Source organism: Cynara cardunculus (genome assembly GCF_001531365.2).
Source record: "Cynara cardunculus var. scolymus isolate 2C chromosome LG 13, CcrdV1, whole genome shotgun sequence".
Lineage (NCBI taxonomy): Eukaryota > Viridiplantae > Streptophyta > Magnoliopsida > Asterales > Asteraceae > Cynara > Cynara cardunculus.
This window is the reverse complement of record NC_037540.1, coordinates 27,213,016-27,218,215: the sequence shown is the minus strand read 5'-3', so window position 1 is coordinate 27,218,215 and position 5,200 is coordinate 27,213,016. Positions and strand designations below refer to the sequence as shown.

Sequence of the window (5,200 nt, the reverse complement as noted above, 5' to 3'; positions counted from 1 at the left end):
AAACGTAAATTGTTTTTAACCAAATTAGTTAAAGCTACAATTTGAGCATTTAAAGCAGAGATGGCATCAATTTCATAGATACCTGAAGCAGATTTAGAAACAACAGCACGAGGATTTGATCATTCTGTATTATTATTTGAAATTCGTTCCAGAATGTCATGTCCCTCGTAAATCTTAGCTGTGAACGCTCCACCGGCCGTTGCGTCAAGAATAATTTTAGCAGAACTGGAGAGGCCGTTATAAAATGTCTCCAATTGAATGCAATGAAGGATTCCGTGGTGAGGATATTTCCGTAGAAGGTCCTTAAATCTCTCTCATGCATCCGAAACCGCTTCATCTTCTTCTTGTCGAAACGTCATAATTTCATTTCTAATTTTTACATTCCTCGTCGGAGGAAAGTATTTTTTAGAAATTTTCCCGCCAAATCATTCCAAGTTAGGATCGAGTTTGGTGGTTGAGWATTTAGCCATGCTCTAGCTCTATCCTTCAATGTGTAAAGGAAAAACGTTAAGCATAAGGCTTCTTATGTAACTCCAGGAATTTTAAAATGATCCATCATTTCTATAAATGATTTTAAATGAGAGTGCGGATCTTCCGACGATAATCCCCCAAACTGACCCATTGCGGAAATCATTTGGAACATTACCGGTTTTGGTTCAAAAGTTGTTGCTGTCATTTCGGGCCTACCTATTACCGCGGCCAACTGACCGAATTCAGGAGTTGCGTAGTCCCGTATGCCGCTATTTTTACCATCGGCAATATTAACCGTGGCCTCCCGTGGAGGTAAATTATCCCCCATGGTACGGTTACGATTATTTCTACCTCTTCTACGTCTTCTAATGGTTCTTTCTAATTCAATATCAAGAGGTAAAAGTTCACTAAATTATAGCCTCGGCATACATCAAGGAAAGTACGACTGAAACAAAAGAACAAGGCTCAGATGAAAAACCAATATCTCAGGATAAAAATCGTGTTACCTTCCCCGGCATCGGCGCCAAAAACTTGACAGGCTAGGATCGTTCGTGTTCACCTAGTGGGCAGAAAGTTCCCACAGTGGCGGTGCAAGTGCACACCGACACTATGATCGCTTGCAAGTAATAAAGTGATACAAAGTACCGAGATCGTTCCCATAGAGAAGGTACTACTAAAATTCAGAGATTTTTCATGAACTTCTTGCACGAGTTTCGAGATGTAAAATAAAGTTGGATTTTTGTTTATAAAAAGACTGAAATAGGACCGACTAGCAAAATAACGAAATAAACTTCTAATATTAAATGATGGGCATGGGTGCAAGTGTTGCTTAAGATAAAATTAACAATAAAATGGTTAAATTTTTATGAGTTGTTTATAAAAGCTTCAATATCTCGAAAGTGAACTTTTATAACCGGGCCTCATAAAATTCCATAAGGTTTTTACGTTTACCACTTCGAAGCTTGTCGATCTAGCTAAAACGTAAAAGGAATGCGATTCTTACCCAAATCTCTAGCTAGATGCATACAAAATTCGCGTCTCCACGTAATTATTCAAAGACCCTCTCGAGTTCTTTGTGCATCACTTAAGCCGTATTTCGGATCCGTCCATCTCTGGGTCTAAGATCTAATATTAACACTTCAAAGTGATCAGCTTATCCGCATTTTAAGTACCGTCTTAAGTGACCAAGTTACGAAGTGATAAAAGATAAAAACGCCCAAATATTATATAAACATCCTAAATTAAACTCACACCCACACCCATACGAGTAATTTAGCTAGACATAATAAAAATAATTAAAGACATAAAATAATACTGAAATATAAACTGCATTTATGTAAACTAAATTACAAGTACAAGGAAACAAAATACTAGACTAGAAATTAAAGCCATAAATTAAAGACATAAATTAAAAAGCATAATAATATTTAAGAAAAAGAGAGAATGAGACACAAAAGGAGTTTTGTGTCTTACATGGTGTTGTTGGTGTATTGGTGGTGTGTCTTCAAAATGACTCCCCAAGCCTCTTTATATAGGGGAGAGGAAGGGGAGCAAGTACACCCAATCATTACCTTAAGGATAATTAGTACAAAGCTAAAAAAAATACAAATAAAAATAAAATAGAAGAAGGAAGACAGCTCATATACAGCTGGAGAAAATATCTGGATGAATCTTCAAGCTGTACGTTTCCCAAGAAGCAGCAACAAGGCTCGTAGACATCCCACAGTGATGCCACAGTGGGCAGTGCTGTCAGAAAAATACAGGTTTTTGGAATAATTCTTCTTCCTTTGTGTTTCATTATCTTTTTAAAACTTTTTGAAATAAAGGGATAAAAACAAGAAAAATGGGTATTTAATAATAACAAAAAGGAAGGAAATAAATAGCAAATAACTCTGAAAAATAAAAGTTATCACATTATTTGGACAATATACAACTCCCCCTGAATTTGTGCATCATTGGCATGTGATTCTGATCAGCGCGGTAATGACGCAACTGCAATATAAGATCAAACATATTTTGGTACCCAAACAAACTTGGGTCCTTCTTTGTTATTATCAGGTTGTGGGATGTTATAATTGCCAAACCATCTATTTTTATTAGATGTTTTCTTTTTTGCGCTTTTAACAAGATGATTATATACGCAATAAGATCCATACCAATTATTATTATCATACCTGTTATTACCTTTCCAATTCTTCTGAAATCTGTTATCGTCAGTCCACTTGTTATACCGTTTCCTGTGAACAAAATCTGTTGTTTTGCATGTGGAGCACATGATCCTTTTCTTGCTAAGATTTATCAAGTCATAAGTGGATGTCACAAAACAAGGAAGATTGTTAGTAACAACAGAGTTCCGAGATAAAACAGACTCAGACTTATTTACCCAAATGCTTTTAACTTTTGAAGAATAATTGGGTGATCCGATAGCACACCCTTGATAGTACTGATTAGAAGAATGAGAATAGTTCTGAGAAACAATTGATTTAGGGCTACTTGAATAACTGTTCGATTTGGAACAGTTATAAAAGCTGGTTTTACACTGTGAAGGAGAACCAGTTAAGTTTTGAGTACAAGAAAAGTCTTTGACTTTCTTTAAAAGCTGGTCTCGTTCGACAGCAACTAAATTATACTTCTCTTTGAGTTCAGTTCTCATTTTCTGTTCAGTTTCAAGTTCTGTCTTCATATCAAACAATTTATTTGAAGTATCCAGGAGTTTACCTTCTAACTCCTTAAGCATGTCAAATTTCTTCTTCTGATTATTAAACTCCCTTCTCTCTTCATCTGAGCTGCTTTTCTCATTATCAGAAGCAATGTCAAGCCACTTTTTCTTTTCTGCAAGCTCTTTAGCTATTGCTGCATATTTCTTTGCAGTATTTCACTTTTTCAAGCGCAAATAGCTTCTTCTCTTCGTCTACAACCTTCTACTTTTGAGTAATGCAGTCAGACATTTTCTGATTCTGACTCAGACATTCTTCTGTGATGTCGTTCTTCTCTTTATCTATCTTGGCTCGTTCCAAGATAATCAGCTGCTCAAAATCCGAGATTTGCTTTAAAAGCAATTTAGCGTTCAACTCAAGAGAGTTGATCTTATTTTCATAAGATATGTGTTCAATACCAAACTTTTTCTCTAATTCAATCACCCTCTTCTTCTCTTTCTCAAATTCATTCCTTTCAGTGTTTAAAATCTTCTCAGTTTCCAAAACTTTTTCCTTCTGGAAGTCCAGTAACTTCTTTAACTCAAACAGATCACATTCAGACACATGAAATTTCTCAGTTAAGTCCTCAGTCTCAGTATTATTCCTTGGAGAGTTTCTCTCAGTCTGAAGTTCACTTCTAACCTCTTGAAGTTTATTAAACAAATCCTTATTAGCTTTACTCCAAATTTTCAAATCATCATCATAATCTTTTCTGACAGAATTCAGAGTGTTCTCAAGATTTTCAATCTTAAGCATGAAGTCCTTTTCAACACGTTCACTTCTTTCTTTATGTTCCCGTTTTAAATCTTTAATAAATTCCACATTTGCATGATTTTCATAAAACATGTTGATATATTTATCAGTATAATCCTTCACACTCTTTTTCAATTCAGAAATTTTAACTCTCAATTCCATATTCTTCTTCTCAAAAGAAACTGCCATTTTCAGATTGATCAACGAATCTAATGCGGTGAAATCAATTAAAGAAATCAAAATCAATTAAGCTCAAAAAAAATAACAAAGAAACACAAAAACTGTTGAGAAATCAGAAAATCAACGAAAATAGTTACAAATCAGTAATAACAGTCAAAAACTGTTGAAAACAGTTAAAAACAGTCAAAAACGGTTATAATTGATAAGAAACAGTTTATGCGACACAAAACGATTCAAAATTCTCAAAGCAGTTCAAAACAATTAAAAACCATATCATAATCTGTGAAATTCTCAAAAACAGTAAATTTACGAAAGAAAAATCTTAAATCCGGATGGCATGAAAATTTGCTAAGTATATTAGCTGAGGATCAAATCCGGACACAAGATGATGGATGGGAGAAAACTAAATCGGACAGGACAATTGTTGGGTTCAAGTTTATGCTTTAATGTTGTATTCAAGTTCTCCCATTGTAATGTTTTTGTAATAGTTAGCATTTACTATTTCCTTAGTATAAATAGGATTTAGTATCTTAATTATCATTAGTTCAGTTCATAATCTGATTCGTGATTGTTAATCTCATTGTAATTCTCTCTCAAGAAATCAATATCATATTTGGTGAAATATCTCTCTACTCAATCTTGTTCTTGTTCTTGAAGATTAATTCTGATTTGTATGATTTTGGGAACTTTAATTGGTATCAGAGCACAGATTGCAGCAATTTGATTAGAGGATTAACAAATTTTTCGAGGATTTTGTACGGATTTTAGTGGATTTAAGCGGACTGTTCTTGAATGTTCTTCATTTGTTCTTGAGTTCATCGACAGATTTGCACATTTTTGGCTTTAATCGCATCAATTTTGAGTGTTAATTGATAAAATTTGCATTACTAGATTCGCATTTTCAATCTGAACATCTTTGACTTACATCAATTTTGATTTTAATCAAGTTTTGAACTGTTTTTGATCGATTTTTGAGTTTACGAAAACTGTTTCTGTTCTTCAAAAACTCATAATTTTTCATATTTTGATCCAAATTTTTGGTGAAAAAGTGTTAAAATTGTGTTTTTGGTTGAATTTTAATCCGTATAACTCTTGATCGG

General features: G+C 33.9%; 1 non-coding gene across 1 annotated transcript; it reads left to right on the top strand.

The window, feature by feature from the left end:
- Window positions 1-270: 270 nt before the first annotated feature.
- On the top strand, window positions 271-377 carry LOC112526174. Its single transcript, XR_003070508.1, has one exon. It is a non-coding gene; the product is annotated as a small nucleolar RNA R71 (small nucleolar RNA).
- Window positions 378-5,200: the final 4,823 nt, after the last annotated feature.